Source organism: Neopsephotus bourkii, unplaced genomic scaffold, assembly GCF_033783945.1.
Source record: "Neopsephotus bourkii isolate Nb327-2 ecotype Australia unplaced genomic scaffold, CSIRO-AGI_Nbou_v1 NB_923, whole genome shotgun sequence".
NCBI lineage: Eukaryota > Metazoa > Chordata > Aves > Psittaciformes > Psittacidae > Neopsephotus > Neopsephotus bourkii.
This window is the reverse complement of record NW_026901417.1, coordinates 2,390,709-2,408,116: the sequence shown is the minus strand read 5'-3', so window position 1 is coordinate 2,408,116 and position 17,408 is coordinate 2,390,709. Positions and strand designations below refer to the sequence as shown.

At 41.2% G+C, this 17,408-nt stretch overlaps 1 long non-coding RNA gene across 1 annotated transcript in view; it reads right to left on the bottom strand.

The window, feature by feature from the left end:
• LOC133214704 (uncharacterized) overlaps positions 1 to 17,408 on the bottom strand; it is a 33,279-nt gene that overhangs the window by 5,567 nt on the left and 10,304 nt on the right. Inside the window, exon 2 of the long non-coding RNA XR_009726201.1 lies at positions 13,059 to 13,172. This is a non-coding gene — a long non-coding RNA (uncharacterized LOC133214704). The remainder of the gene's footprint in view (positions 1 to 13,058; positions 13,173 to 17,408) is intronic.

The following is a 17,408-nucleotide window of genomic DNA, read 5'->3' as shown; positions in this document are numbered from 1 at the left end:
TGGGTAATGTTAGTGAGCCAGGTGAGCAGGATTCCATCCTAAATGGAAGACTGGGGACACCTGTCCCAAATCTGCAGAAAAGATGTTTGCAAAGAACAGTAAAGACAAAGTATTTTTTAAGAGGAAAATAGACATTAAGAATAGAGGAAAGGGATTGTCAGTGCCATTACCACCTGCTTAGGAGCAATATATCCATGCTCACTAACAAGCATCACATGAATCTCTTGCCAGCACTGTTATCTTTGCCCTGGGCTAAAGCCTGACTGAGAAATTTCCTTCTGTACCAGCAAGAATCCTCTAATTTCCACTTGCAGGAACATTAATACTCAGTTGTGGGCATTATTCAAACCAGAAGGAGAATTGTTGCACACAAAGCAGTGTGTCTGGCTTTCCTCATTCCCATCTTTCCATAAAGAGGTAGTAGCTGCACAAGGAGCTGACTCTCAGTGCAAAGCTCGTGGCTGCTGCTGCATCCCAGATTCTTCCCATTGTCCCCAGTTCCTGTTCCCTGCATCCTGCCTGTGCCCTTGCTGGGTGTGAGTGTCTGTCTTGCTCAGAGTTATGATGGTTTGGTTGGCAGCCAAGGGGCTGAGGATACAAATTAGAACAGCATTTCCTTCCCCAGAAACCATTGTGCCAGGGGATGGGAGCTATGCAGACCCAGCTGCTCCTGCCTTCTGCAGCTATCCCGAGGTCAATGGCAACCTTAAGGCATCTCGGGAAGCAACATCTCGCCAATTCCATGAGACAGCAAATCTCCTCCCCAGCAGCTCTGCTTGGGGGAGGACTAAATGAGAGCTTGCAGGCAGTTTTCCTGCTGAGTGTGAGTGCCTGATGAAGTTTTTAACAGTAGTGCAGTGGGGCTGAAAACAGGGCAGCACTTCTGCAAAAGCCAACACAAATGTAACCCACAAAATAAGTTTCTGGTCTGCACTGGGACAAAAATGAGACAGTTCAAAACTTCTAATGGGGCATCAAGGAAAGGCATTGTGAAAACCCAGCTTCAGACTCCTATTCTTGAGCCACAGTACTGGAATCTAGTTCTCAGCTCTGGCAGGTATCTTACCCATTGCTGTCGGTTTCTTCTCCAGTTTTTTTCTGATGGACCTCTTCTGCTTTGCAGAAATAAACAGGACAGTTGTTACACTTCAGGGACTTAAAACCTTTGCTCCTCACTTATAGGTGACTGCTTTAACTCACTGGCCTTTCCTTGTCCTTTGTCTGATCTTTCTCTGATCTGCATTTAGTCAAAGGAATACAAGGTCTGGTATTCAGATCCGCTGAGCAATAAGCAACTGGACTCTGAATACTTAAATATAGATTTAAGAGTCTAACTTTAGGCACTGGTTTTGAAATTCTTGTGCAATTCATATTGTGATATAGTTTACGGACAGTAGTGTGTCCAGGAGACACAACAAACATTCTCCTTTACATTACAAGCAGGCCTCAACTAAGTAGTAGATATGGCTATTACCCAATCTATTGTGGTATTTGGTGGTTTGGTTTGGGTTTTCGGTTTTTTTAAAAGAGATTCCAAAGTACCCTACAGATTTGGGGAGAAATGTCTTGTGCACACACTTTTTTTCTTTTCAGTAAAATTACAACAACAACAAAATGAATGAGTCCCATGTTACAGATCGGACAGTGTTTCTTAACAGGGTTTTAAAGCTTGTTGTTACACAAATGCAACTCCCACTGCCAAGAGTAAGCTAACATATTCTTGGCATGCCTGGTAAGTCTTAAATCACAGACAGTGGGTACATTCTGCTTGTCATCCAAAGGAACAGAAATTCACTTTGACAGCTGTGTGGTAAAGAACTTCTTATTCCAAACAAACCTATTCCACTATGCTCAGACACATGGGACTTCAAGCTCAGAAGGTGCTTTGCATATATGAGGACTGCAGGGCACAAGAATGTTGTCATATGATTATATCTTCTGATTTTCTTAGAAATTGCCCCAGCTGCGTTTTAATGCTGCTGCTATAATTTGAAATGAATAATTGCTCAACGGATTAAGAATCCAACATGTTTTATTGGGCATTTTAACGTGTCTTTCAAATGTGGTTTCAAAGATAAAAATCTCAGCCTCCACACTGCACCTTTACCAAAGAAAACATGTTGCTCTGCTCAGACCACTCTCAGCTCTCTGGTTTTACACCACCATGCATGACAAACACAATGGAGAAGGTTAGTTCAGGTGTGGTCCACCAGCCAATGGCTCAAAATGCTTTGCAGCAACCAGTAGCAGTTAGATTCAGTTTGCTAACAGGGAAGCTGGAGCGCTGGGGCTGCAGGTAAGTGATTAGCCTGATCTCCCCTAGAAAGCCACATTCTTAATCCCCTATTAGGTATCTTCTGAAGTGTTCCTAAAATTGTTTCTTTTTCTGAGGAAAAATCCACTGGCTGTCTATAAACCACCACCAGAAAGGTTTTAATTTACAAACGAGAAAGCTAAGTGCAGGCTGTTCCTTTAAAATTCCATTTCCCCAGTTGTGTGTTTGCTTGCAAGAGAGCAATTCTTTTCCCCTTTTTTCCCTCCTAAGGGTTCTGTGTGCTACTGTCTCACCTCTCACAGAAGAGCAGGGGTACCTGGCTAACCTGTGAAGCAGCACCACTCCACCTCAGGTCAGTATAGCTGCTGAATAAACAGTAAATCAAAATGAAGCCAGGTAATTATGTTCTCTGCCCACTGTAATGTATTCGCTTACTGGGCTAGAGCATACCACCAGGGCTGACTTCAATAGGACAGCTTTTTCCCTCCTATACACCAGCCCTAAAATCAAGTGTTTCTGTTTTGTTGGTACAGACTTATTAAAGCTACCCATGATGGGAAATGTCCATTGACGTTGTAATGTTAAAGCAGAAAACTACAGTTTGCAAAAGGCATTGGAGGAGATGAGAAAGGACTGTGTACATTAAAATAAAAATATCGAAAAGCTAGAAACTGCACTGCTACCAAGGGAAGATGAGGAAATAACAGAAGAATAAAGATTAATTGGTTAATATTTTCTTTGCTTAAGTTTTCACAGTAAAAGGTTAATTCCTACCAGATGGCTTAGAATAATTAAAATTAACCAAAGTGGAGTATAGAGAGTAGGGAAATAATAGGTTAAGTATGTTCAGCTGGGTTAGATACATTCAAATTAGTAAGCTGTAAGGAAATTTACCCTGGAGTATTTAGGGAAATAGCTGAAACGATCTGAACCATTAAATGTTTATCTTTAAGAACTCATGGATCATGGAAAAGTGAGGGCTCAAAGGACTTCAGAAGGACAAATTTCTTTTTTTCCTTCCTTTTCCCCACCCCTTTTCTTAAAGGAAACAGAAAGTACCAGGGGAATTCCCAGTTAGTGTAGCTTCAGATACGAGTCTGGTTATTGATTTGTTCAAGTAACTATCCAGCCAATAGCCAGATAATAAGCAGTCCGCATATTTCTGTCAAGAGTTAAAATGATGCCACAATAATCTAATTTCCTTTTTCTGACAGAATAATTGGCCTTATGAATAAGGGGAAAGCAGTAGATGCGCTATGACATGATTCTGCTCAGTTGAGTGTAACCCCCATATAAAGAAGCTAGTGCAGCATTGAAAGACAAAGCTATTAGAGGTGCAAAAATAGATGAAAAGGCATTTCTCAATAGTTTGCTCTCAGACCACCTGGGATGCACTAGAGCTTTTCTGAGTCTTATCTGCTTTGAAGTTCTGCTTCATGACAAAATACACAGTGCAGTTAGAACACCTCTAAATCACATCACAGTGACTTAAGCATTCTGGAGTAAAGGATTTTAATCCAACCTGGTCTTGAGCTATTGGGATAAGTGTCTGGAATCAATACAGTGAAGTTCAGCAAACATAGATGTGGAGCCTTACCTGTACAAAGAAAACTCCAATATGCCATTACAAACTGTATAATAATTGGCAATGTAACACTGTATCTGGATGAAGCAAATCATGATCCCAATGCACAACAGTATTCTGTTGCTAAAAAAAGGCAGGCGCTGTTTGGTAGCCAAAACATCTGCTTGGCTGACAACTGACTCTTACCACCGCCCATGATTGTTATGTCCTTGCCTTCAGTTTGATGGCACAGTCTTAAGATGCCTGAAAAGGAGACAGGGAAGGAGAACAGGGAAATACATAAACCCCAGCACCTTCTTTCATTTCTTATCTAGAATGTGAATTTACTTCCCTAGGAAGACCCTGTTTCTTGGTGAGGAAAACCATCCTCCCAAGTCAGTAGTAAACCAGCTCCTAGTACATTCACTCCAGTCTTTTCTTGATGGCATTTCAAATATATCTATGTCAACACTGGCTGACAATCCATGCTTCAAATCCAGGGTATACTTTAGAGACAGCAGACCTCTTTCGAAAGACATTTTGAAACCACACAGTTGTATTAATGTCTCCCCCTCTCTAACAGACTTACACTAACCAGTCTCTTGTGCATAGTCTACCGTTCCCACGAATTGCTGGAGAGTGAGGACTTGATGTTCCCCAGTTCAAGAAAAAGCCTCAGGAAATTGCAAAAAGTCCTAAAAAGCCGCAGTTTGTTTTCATAACATTCTTTTCCTTTTAGAGCAGTAATAGAATTTTTTTAACATTCTCTCTGATATTTCAGGAGTTAATGATTTTAAAACTGCAGAAAAAACCTATGGCACAAGGCAGTGGAAAGGTACCCTGGTTAATTACTGGGGCTTCGTTTCTGTAAGGAAAAAAGGACATTTAAGTTATACCAAAGAGTCTCAGATCTTTTTTGTCAGCAATGGATTTCTAGGTCCCCTCTAGGTCTTCTTCCCTAGCTATGCTATTATGTACAAGGCAATAATGTACATGTATATTATGGCTTCATTTCATATTACTTAAATTAAGACTGCTTAAAAGCGAAGCATCCAAGTAGTTTCTCTCTCCAAAGGGAGGAGTCTGGCATGGCATTAATCTCCTGCAAAGATGGATGTTTCAGGCTGTGATGTGACTTGCACGCTGCTCCTTCTACAGGCTATGGATGTAAATTTTCAATGACTAAATAAAAATGAGACAAATCAGAGTTTATAATACATTCCACAATGATGTGATACCCTTTATCTTCTTTCCAGTCTTATACAGAAGGCTTCTTTCTTTCATATAATATATAAAATTTTAAAGGAGGCTGCTACTATAGCTAAATAATATCATACGTCCATGGAACTGGCAAAGCTGGTGTCACTAGTTAACTCTTATCTCCCTCCTCCTCCTCTGGTATCCTCTTTTCCTTTTCATGTTCACATTTGTAAGACTTGTAAAATAGCCAGGATACAATCACTTTGTGTTGGGCAAAGGAAACCGAAGGCACAAGAAATTTTGGGTCTGACTGAAAAAATCTAAGATGATACTGTACTATAATTTCATGTGATCGTACAAACTTCTCCCCAGAGTGGAGATCATGTCCAAGTCTTCAGGGTGCCCAAGTCCTGCAGTGATTTCACAACACAGAAGTCAGTTGTCCCTGGCTTTTCTTAGGGACCTTGATGAAATAGTTGAGAGATTTGCTTTACGGAATGTATGTTCCATCCTGCGCAGTGCTGAGCTTCTCTGAGGGGGATCTGTGTCACTCATTTGCACTATATGCCAAAGAAGATGGTAAAAGGAATTCAGCAGTTTCAGAAAGCAAAACAATTAACTGCAGGGTCAAGTTCTCAAACACCCTCTTAAGTTTACATTTAGAACTCCCAATATGAATCCGTTCATCTGGAAATCATCGTAAGAGGATCAGATTGAGTTTGTAATACAGGTGTGATCTGATGGTAATATTTCTCCTAATATTCAAAGAAAGGGTTCAAATTTGCCTTCTCCAAAAAATAATCCAGTCTTGCTTGGGAGCTCATTTCAGAATGTATCGTGCATGTTACTGGAGCTTCTCCCAAAGTGTTGGCTGCTTAGAACTGCCTGTTCTGAGTGACAGTTCTCTTCATTTTCAGCTATTGCATTTTTTATTACAGGACAAGCAACAATACATTAAATGCTTTCTTAATTTCTGTTGCTATTAGGCAATTGTGTTTGCCATGGGGATAATATGCAATCAGGGCTGGAAAAAGCAGCAGTGTTGGCAAACCATGGATGGGTGAGGTGAAGATTTTTGATGGGTACATCCAAGAACAGGTGAAGAAGAGGCCACAAGGCAGACTTCTTGTTATGGTATGGTCCAAGTATTCAAATGTGGGAAATTGCTCCTTTAGCAGAAAATACAAAACACATTTAGCAGGTAGAAAAGAGCAACAGATGCTACAGGATCAGCTGCTGTTGCTAATGGAACTAGTGCTATTATACTTATCCTTTTAAATGAGCTAGTTATTACTTTCAAAGAGAAAAATACTTGTTCTATATATATCATAGAATCCTAGAACAGTTTGGGTTGGAAGGGACCTTAAAGCTCATTCAGTTCCAAACTCCTGCCATGGAAGGGCCTCCTTCCACTAGAGCAGGTTGCTCCAAGCCCTGTCCAACCTGGCCTTGAACACTGCCAGGGATGGGGCAGCCACAGCTTCTCTGGGCACCCTGTGCCAGTGCCTCAGCACCCTCACAGGGAAGAGCTTCTGCCTAAGAGCTCATCTCAGTCTCCCCTCAGGCAGGTTCAAGCCGTTCCCTTTGGCCTGTCCCTACAGGCCCTTGTCCCAAGCCCCTCTCCAGGTTCCCAGCCCCTTTAGGCACTGGAGCTGCTCTAAGGTCTCCCCTTCAGGAGCCTTCTCTTCTCCAGGCTGCCCCAGCCCAGCTCTCTCAGCCTGGCTCCAGAGCAGAGCTGCTCCAGCCCTCACAGCATCTCCATGGCCTCCTTTGGATTCGCTCAAGCAGGTCCAAGTTCCTCCTCTGTGTCCGTACTGTTCTCATTAGCAAAGGCTTATCCACTGAAAGAAACAGCTTACTATGTAAATGTCCTCACCTATGTCCTGTGATAACAGGAGCTGCAAGTTAATTGTGCTTCAGGAAAGTGTTTCCTTTCATTACCTTAAATGTGTTGGGTTTTTCCATTTCACTGGTAAAGCATTTCTAGATCAGGAGCTGCCAATAAAGTCTGCAAACCCCCCACATTTGGAAGAACAAACAGATTAACTGCATGCGTAACTACCTGCAGGAATGTGCAATTCACAGATTTGCTCATAGAAAGCAAGAGGTGATGCAGAAGCACAGGCTACTGCTGCTATCGTACAACAGCATCTTGTTACACAAAGTTTTGTACATCTAACCTCAAACAAGCCTAAGTCAAAAAAAAAGGAAACTCCAGAACATTCATCTACAGCAGCAACCCCTTCAAATACCTCTACCACCAACTTCTACCTGTTCCCTTCATTCTGTCAGGAGCAGTTCAAGACTCTCAGCTCCTGCCTTGGAACAGGAGAATGGATTAGAAGACCTTTCCACCCCTTCTAGCACTGTTGTTCTATTTCTCTGTTTCAAACTGGTCTTTCTCCAACCCCTCCAGGCCATTTTCCTTAAATGGCAACATCTAACCCTGACATTCCAAGTGCTCCTTACTGCTTCTTTGAATTCCAGTTCCTCAGAGCTTGATCATTCATTTTATATGAAGTAAAAATGGACACTACATTCTTGCCTCAAATCCTTTATTTTACTGAGTTTTCCATGTCTTTTCTGGTTTAGAGTAGCAGAAAATATGACAAAAACATACACTGGCCTAGTTTAGCAAGGCTAAAGGTTTCAGCCTATTAATCACCATAGGTTTTCTTTGATTTAGATGATAGATTTCAACACTTAAGAAAGAAAATACAACAATAAGAAAGAAATCATTCTTCTGACTCAATTGGAAATCATTCCTGAAGCAAATCAGAGAAATCACTGTTTGTTTATTTTCCAGCAGGGCTATTTTGCCTGTTAGCAGCTGTCTGAGAAATGTGTGCAATAACCTATAGCTGAAGTGAGCCTCCAGTCTTGCCAACATCTCTTGCAGTTGCTCCCAGAAAATATACTGGTGTTTCATTATTGCTCCCACATTGCCCTGAGGTCTGTTACGGAATGTACTAAGACTACACACTGCTGGCCAAGGTATGATAGAAAGAAGCAGGTGGAAAAATTAAATACAATTTTAATTTCCTGCCATACACTAACCTTTTACTAAACCCAATGCAAAGAAGGATTATAAAGAAGATCTTACTTTTTGTTTGTCACTTGATTGATGAACTGTTTAAGTAATTCTCACTAAATGCATTTAAAACACACTTTCCCCCCTCCCACAACGTGTTCTTGGATTTCTTCTCTGGGAACTTGTGCTTACAGAGCTTTGCAAAGCTTAAGTGCTGTAGCTGAGTTAGCAAAATTCCTTGGCTTGCTTGTGTAGGATTGGGCATATAGACAAAACACTGGGGTGACAATCTGTAAGCAGAATACCACCGCTTCGATTTCCGCTAAACTGATAGCAGTGCTCCACTGCCAGATGATAAAGCAATGACGACATTATCAGCAGGAGAACTTTGTGACTTACACACTGTACTGATGTCTGATTATGACTCCAGTTGGGGAATACAGAACTAGGTAAATGTGTAACTCCAGCAGAATCAAAGCAAACCCCTTGGCGCTGGCCTGGAGAAGCTGCCATCTAGGAGGAGTAGGTGACTGATTAACTGAAGAGCAAATGCTGTACTGAAGCAGATAGCACAGAGTGAACAGCATGGCCTCTGCCTATGCTTTTGACCACACTGTGCAGCTCTAGATTTACTAAGGTCAGTCATGGTCCCATGAGTATTCTGAAATAAGCAATGCAGAAATGGGTATCATACAAAAAAATACACAACAAAAACATCCCCCTCCCCCCCCCCCCAAACAAATCCTGAACAAAAACCTCCCCAACCTGATGGCTGTTTCCAAGAGCGGACTACTGTGTGCACACTCCTGCCGCCCACACATAACATACCTTCCCTCATCAGTAGTTCTACAGAAAATAAGGTGAACACTCAGAGCAAAACACTGCTTGGACCTTGTATTCACACAAAAGTATTTTATCTCTGGTTAACTGACGGACAATTAACTCAAAGTAGATAATCTCCTTACAAAACCGAGCTTGGACACTCCCGAGCATTTGTTCCAGAAGACAAGTGTGTAAATGTTTCTCCTTGTTCTGACCCTGTTTGACATTAGGATATCAACCCCATGTGTATCTACTGTAAAGAATCTCAATCCAATTGCTTTATTCCACTTTGCTCAGAAGTGCAAGGTGCAGCTTTTCCCAGCCTGAGAAAGAACATACATTGTGTTGCTTCACAGACTGCTTCCCTAAGCCAAACTCCTGAGGGAGAATTGCGCTCCATCCAAATATGATTGTTCTTAGGGTCAGAAAAAACTAGTGAAACAGAAGCACTCTAAAGAAAAATAAATGCTGCTTTTATTCCCTGGTAGCAAACGCTCTGCTCCTTGAAGGATGGAGTATTCCATGACAGATGTTCCTCTTACATTTTTAATCCAAAATCCGAGCTGTAATTGGCCTCAGGTCATGTGTTAATCGTTCTGCCTGAACATCTTCAGATGACAGCACAAGTCATCCTGAGTCACTCTCTGAGAATGAGAAGCTACACTGCTCATGTTCTAAGGCTAGTGAGTGTGAGAGGAATGCCCTCAAACACAGCCACACAGAACAATCCCCATCATGCTTTCTGTGTACAGAGAGGTGACTTGAGCACCTCCTTTCCCCACACATTAGGCAGAGAAGCTCAGTGGGGCAGTGCCCTTGCCTGTTTGTTCACACCAAGAAGAAAAGCTCCCCTGCTATCAGTGGGAGGGATGGCAGAGCCTGCGCTCGCACACAGGAGAGGCAGCATGCCAGCCATAGGGAAGAAAGGGATGGAAATCCCACAGGCTGGATTGGTTTAAGACAGATCTGTAAGGAGAACTGCAGTGTGAAATCTCAGCAGTATTCAGATAAATAGGCTTTAAAAATACTGAATAAGTGTTTGCACTCACATTTCTGACCAGCGCTGCAGCTACCTGTCCTGGTTTCTGACTGCTAAACTGCACTCTCAGCTTCAGCAAGCAGCTAGATGATATCTAAACATCTTACATGGGCTAACCTGCTCTGTTCCTGGGACTTCTATTCCTGCCTCCCTGTCTTGGAGGCCTGTCAGATTTTGGTGGCTGATCATTAAGTTTCACTTTGTTTTATGGTCTCCTCCAAACAGGAAAAGCCTCTCTAGATACTGAAAAGCGAGCACCGGTGAATTTATGGCTATATATAACTGTTCTGATCATGAAGACAAGAACAGTATTTACTTCATGGAGTATTTGCTATTTTTCCTAATTCAAAGAAAATTATGACTAATTTAAAACTTCTTATGTCATCCATACTGCCTCTGAGCTGGCACCCTTTCCTGCAATCAGTGCTCTAAGGTAGGAGACCACAGGGTCCTTCGTGTTAAAGAATGTGTCTTTTAGCCCTCAGTCTGAGCCTGCATTGATAAGCATCCTTTCTGAAATGAGAGACAGGGTGGATTTTCAGCCTAGCACTGGAAATGGCTACACATGCATCATAACAGTGTATATGCAGAGTTTTCTTGTTTTCCTGGCAGCCACATCTTTGACAGAGAGATTTTAGGTATCAAATATACCAGATTTAATACCTTGACTCTACCTCACAACCACCCAGTAGCTTGGGATATCAGATAGAAATAATTTTTACTCTATTTTTCTACGTAGTAGTAGCTCTATGAAATGTAATAGATCAACAGCTTGGATCCTCTGCTGCTTCTGTCACATTCCTCCAAGGTTTTGAAAAGAATGGCTGGATTTGTGGAATCCTACGAGGGCTTTGTGTTACCCACTTATTCCCTCCTCTGTTTATACATATGAGATAACTCAAAGTCCATTTACCTACAGAATGGTGTGATTCCAGTAACAAGACTCTTGAGTACCTGTTTGTGAAGTCATTCATGGCTACAGGCTATCCTGGAAAGCCACTGCTATGGGTGCACGTCAATGTAGCATCTGTAACCATTCACTCCTTATCTTTGCTAGATAATCCACAACAGGGGTTACTGATTGACTTGGTTCTTTTCTAGGTGAACAGGACTCAAACCAATTTGTTTCCCACAAAGTGCTATGCAACACACATATCCGCTGTCCATATTCCATCACCTTTGCACTATTCAGTGACTTTGTTGATGTCTGTGGAAGATCTTCTGGTTTGTGCTCAATAAAGAATATTCTTCAAGAAGCACAGCATTTGTATAAAGCAATCCAGGGGCTGATTCACGATGCGAGGTTCACCAGTGCCAGCATTAGCATATTTTCTAATATTAGGATTAAGCTCTGGAATTACTGTAATTTAACACAGTACTATTCTGAAATCTTTCTGTAAAAGAGCATAGCCACTATTGCATTTACTAGCTCACCACACTCCCAGGAAAACTATACACATTCTCACTAGCACTGAATTTGTACTCTGTAATGTTGTATATTAGAAGCTGCAGCTAATGCCATAGCTGAGATGCTGCTAATCAGAGATAATTATATATTGGCCAGATAACTTCTATAGCAATTTTTAAGCTTTCACAGGAGAAGAAATGGAATAATTTCTTCTCTGAGCAAATGATATCTATTTGTATGCAACTGTGTTAAGTGTAGCTTTGCATCCAAATTAGTAACTTGAATACAGACTGAATGATGAGGCAATGTGCAGGGATGGCAGGATGCTAACTGAGGGAGCAAAATGACAAATCTCTTTCCCTTACATGTTAGGCAGCAGTTTCAATACAGAGAATGGAAGTCATCTTATTCTTCTGAACAATACAGGCAAAGAAATTGCTGTATTCTGACTAGCCATAAAAAGGGACTGTCTCCTGCAACTGGTTCATGTCAAGCAGTGTACCTAGAAACTGAAATTAATCTTTCACAAGCACTTATGTAAGTTTACTAAAAATATGCTGTGTCACTATGTGGGTGACTCAGCATGGCCTCACCTCAGCATCAGTGTGATAAAAGAGGAAGCGGTGGGGGCAGAAAGATTTCAGATGACGTATTTCTGTGGAAGCATTTGCTTTTGGTCACACAAAACATGTAGCTCAGCACGTGCGTAAACATTTAATGACAAAAGAATGCTCCCGGTATGATCATTTTTCTCAGTGCTGTAACTGACTCTGAAATAGGATGCACAGTCTGTATTAATAGAGATCATCCTGGATGAAGCTGGAACGTTTGCACACGAAAAATTTCAAATATCCAATACTTTGTTTAAAAGATGACCAAGTTTCAAAAGAGATTGTACATGAAATCATAGCCAGGTTACATTTTACCTCCTTATGCCAAAGCGTAACAGAAGTTGTGGCACCATGGCTCATTCCTTTCTTTCTGTGCTCCTTTGGAAGAATGGGGCAAACACTGGTGGCAGGGTGCTCAGGGAAGGAGTAAAGCTGAGCAGGGAATCATGTGCTTCATTTGCCTCTGCTGTCAGAACAGCCAGAGGCACCTTACACACATTGAGATGTGTGCAAGCTCTTACTTCTCCTGCAGCCTTCCACTGAAATTCTTGGCGAATCCTGATATCTGTAGCCAAAAAACTCTAGAGACACTCTTGGAATATTCCTCAAGCTGTAGAAAACTAAAGGATAATTCTTGGCAGTATGCTATGGTATTTTAAGAGAGCCCTTCCAATACACATGGTTCATTAAGGGCAGTGAAATTCCTTACATACACCTCTTCCTTCAAAGAATATACCTCCACATCTCTTTATAACAACTCCTTTATTCCCAGAGTGATGAGGCTGTCATATAAATCACACACGTACAACAAGTAGGATCCAGAAATATGTTTGTCCGCATTCCCACCCCTCCACAGCCCACAAACCCCTGTGGCAATTAAAATATGTGGATTATAGATTGCTTCCCTAGGGTCACTGGAAAGCTAAGGACAGATGCTTGGAATCCTCTTGTGGTCAGTAATGCTGCTGCTCTCTTAGATATCAGTATCAAATACATAAATAACTTAGGGCCAAGTTGGTTTTACTATATTTTGAAACCCGATTTTGGTGCAACAGGACCTTGCAGCGCTGCAATAGACTGTGTTTGAAAAAGGCAACAAGAGTTTCACCTCATCTCAGCAGCAGAAAAAGCTACGTGAACTTCATGAGTAGCAGACGTCTGGCGCAACTCCGGAACAGGAAGAGCTGCTGTTGTCCGTTTGCCCTCGATGCCCTTCACATGCCTGCAAAGGGACAGCAATGAAGTATGGTGACCAATATGCTATGTTGATAGCAATCATTCCTATGGGGAGGGAGACAAGATAGTGTGTTTGCAAATGTAACTGGAAATAATGGAACACCATTAAGGAAAAGAACTTTGGCTAAAAAAATAAGGAAATCTTAAAGACCATAAATTAAGAATATTTTTCCATGCTAAGATCCATTTCTTGGGATCTTAAAAAGTGAATTTACCCTAGCAGTTATGGTGAACCTTAAAGTCACCATAATCTTCCTGAGACACCTCTTTCTCACTTTTATATGTGAGTTTCACAAAACTAGGGAAGACGCTACTGGAGGAGTAAGGATAATATCCTGTATTTATGTGGTAAAATGCAGAAATTCCTGATGTTTGCCTCTCTTCCTTCCTTCTTCTTTCTCTGCCCATTTTTCTTCCCCCTGAAAATTATCTCCATTCTGGCAGCCACGTAAGAGTCAATCAATGTCTCTGAGCCAGGAAAGGTGAAGGAGACCATAGGCTGCAAGCTTGGACAACACATAGTCATGACTGCCTGCCTGGGTCCTATTGTTACAAGAAAGAACTTCCTGTAACACTTCCACAGAACTTGAGAAACACTGAATTGTTGATTGTCTCCTGATGATGAGGAGGTCTTCTAGGATTTATTTTACAGACAATTGTTGTTGCTTTATGGGAAGTTCAGCAACTCATGCAGCCTTCTTAGCCTTGAAAGAAGCTTAAAAACATGGCATGAAGGCAGACTGGGAGATGATTCAGAGAGCGTCAGCCCTCAAACCCAAAGTTCTCTATGTTTTTCTCAATTCTAACAGAATGGAGGGATTTCCTTTAGGCTCATCAGAGAGTTTAGGCTGAGGACATACTAACTATTAAATGACCAGTACAGACCTAAAGACAAATTAATGAAATGCTAGCAATTCTACTGTAGAACTCTCTGTGGGCTAACAGTCCATTTCCCCCCTTTCACCTCTTTTTATGGTTGTAAATACTTATTTAATAAAATGAAGATTCTGACTGTTTGCATGAAAAAAAAACCCTCCTAGAATTAATGACAGTTTTAAAATACTCATAGTACTGTGTCTGCCTTTATTTTCCATTGCAGTCAATGCAGGGGAGCTCCCCTTCTTCCTGGAAGACTTGCTTTGTTTCACTGAGTGCTACTGGAAATTCTCCCCAAAGTGGCTGCAAACAGGTAGTAGACAATGAACTCACTTGGCTTCCACAGTGTTACATGCCCTGATAATATAACCAAAATATTGTATACCACAGTCTGTCCCAAGTGATGTTGGATCCTTGTGTCCAATGGCACTAGACAGATAGCAGTGGAGTATCTCTGAAGAAAGCTAGTACTTTGACACCTCTTTTATGTTTTGGCTACACAGTGATAAGATATAGAAGACTCCTGGTTGTCTTATGAAGTAAATTGCTATCCACTACCTCCTTTCTTCACCACTAAGTAGAATCTGCTTATTTTGAATACATACTGACTTACATAAATGTAATATAGATCACACCTCTTAACAGATCTTTTCAAACAGTTAGCAGCCTGAATTTAGGTACCCTGTGGTGCAAATAAAAGTTGTTATTTTGTAAAGTCCATATATTTGTTATTTATGTACATTGACGTTATTTAACTTTGCAGCAGTATGACAGACTAAACAGTTGAATTTGCCTTGAAGTCCTGATACGTGGAAGAAACACTGGTGCCATTATCTACAAGGACATTTTATGCAGAAGTTTAAATTACAATGATGAGCTCCAGAGCTTTTCTAATTCTGAACCTCTTAGTTAAAAGCTGAGAGAAGGTAATAGCCTCAATACCATTCAACCTTTCAGCACTTGTCACGCGTGTGGTTCTTTTGCACACCTCTGAGAAGACTGTGCAAGCAGCAGGGAAATAGGGCTGGCACTGGGTGCCTAGACCACAGGTCCAAACCCCATCCCAGCTGGTGCGACACTGTCTGAAGGCGAGACATTGCTCTGCTGCACCCATGGCCTCAGAACTGGAACCAACAGAAGGACTTCTTTCCTCTGAAACCTAATGTAGCATGGCTGTTCCAGTTGTGCACTGAGAAAGACATTACCTCCTGAGAAGGAGCTCAAACCCATGAAGTTTAGGTCTTTGCCCAGCATACCACATGTATTTTTTCCACAACCACACTTATCATTCCAGCAAAGGCAGTGGCTTTTGCAGAAATGCAACATTTTACATTCCTTTTTCACACCTTCTTCTGAAGCAGGAGGAAGGGTCACACTGGAATTCTCCCTGATTATAAAGACCTGGTACTGTTTAGCAATTCCTACATGTTTTCCTGGCATACTAGGGGACACTTATGCTTAAATTTGCCATCCATAAAAGTATGTATGGAGTCACATGGGAAGATTTTGATTAACAGAGCATGGGCTTATTTTATCTCCCTTCTGATTCCGTGTCACTTGGCTATGTAAAACGAGAAACAATAGAGAGTGGGCTTTTCTGCAGTTCAGAGTCTGCACTTCTGCTATTACTGCTGTTTAGGAGTTGTAGAGGTGCAGGAACAGTTAAATTCTGTCCTTAAGAGCAGTATTACTTTAATCCACATTTTGTAGGTTTTTTGAATTTGCTGCAACCTCATACAGCCCAGGAGTGTGCCTCAGAAAGCTGCCTCAAATCCCTGCTGCTTACCTATGAGACCAGAATATTCCTTATGGGGTAAGGAGGTTTATTGAGATTTTAAATATGCATTATAGATACTTAATAGGATGAAGGAGTACATTTGCATTTAGATAGATGCTACTACTTCAATGAATACATAATCATTTTGAAATGAATTTTTGTAAAATAATTACTTTTAAAGGGTTTTTAAAAACGAATTATAAGCAGTAATAGGTCTTAAATAAGTCCCATGCTCTATTAATAGCAAAGTAAGTGGCATGTAAGTGGCTTCATTCTGTTTTGCAAATAGGGTACTGAGTAACTGAGGTGTTATTTGCCAAGTGCATGTCAGAATGGGGAACATGACCCAGTATACATATTTGCAGTCTAGCATCCTGCCTGCCTAGACCATGGTGCCTCTAAATAGCCTGCTGGAAAGTGTCAGAAATGTGGCATTTTGTGAAAGTCTATGGGGAAAGTATATAGCCCTTGCATAACAGTCAATTGCTGGTTTATTTATTCCAAGTATTCAAATCCAACCACGAGTCATTTTTTAATCAGACAGTGCTCACTCAAGGGATTCATACACCCATTGCAGGAGTTGATGCAATCGTGTTACAGTCTTGCAATGAGTTGTGTTAATAGTTTGTAGTCCCAAGACATTCCTTCAATATATGTTACTGACATTAGGCTGTCACTGGATAACCATGCCATTAATATACACAGGATCCAGCACTCTCAAATCCCGATTTTTGCAAGAATCCCTTGGTATTTACTTGTATGAGTTCTGCAGCAAGCAACAACGACTGATCCATGTACATTGACATCATGTGTCTGAGGGCAAAAGGCACATAGATTTATGTGTATAAGAAGTTATACTGACTATAGACATTGCAGAAACAGTTTTTTGCCAACTACAAACCTGGCAAATTTAGCTTAGATTCTGGAACACAGGAGAAGAGCCTTTCAGATTCCTTGCATGTGTCCAAAAGTGTAAATTTCTAGAGATCAAGTTAGGCCTTAAATTCATCCATGCTGTGCCCCATATCAGCAAACTATGCCCTCAGTGACCCACCTGTCACTTACAATGACTTTGTATAGGTGTAATTGATTGAAGATCAGTAAACAATTCTGTTTGAAGTTTCAGAACATGAACTGTAATCTGCAGTTCACTCACTTGGAGCTGTATTAACTCTACAGTATGATGAGTGGAAAAAGTAAGTTTTTTAGCTGGTCAGCTGTTATGAAGAAAGTACAACTCTACTGAAGCAGCAGCACTGTGTGCAGGCTTATTCTCAGAGTAGAGTTGCACTTAATTTAAACCAAACAGCATATTTCCCACGGATTATGTATGGATCTCAAGGAGCTTTTCAAGCATAAACCGACTTAGTCTTTCAATACTTCTGAAAGCTAGGAGACATGATAGAGAATGTTCTAATGTAATGAAATATGCTGACTTTATGCTGATCAGAATTACTTTCTCTATTGATGTGTTGAATCAACACATGGGAACAGGAGGGAAAAGTAGTAACTCAGCATAAACTACAGTGTGGTAAACAGCACTGGTGGACATAGATGCCTTCAAGAGCA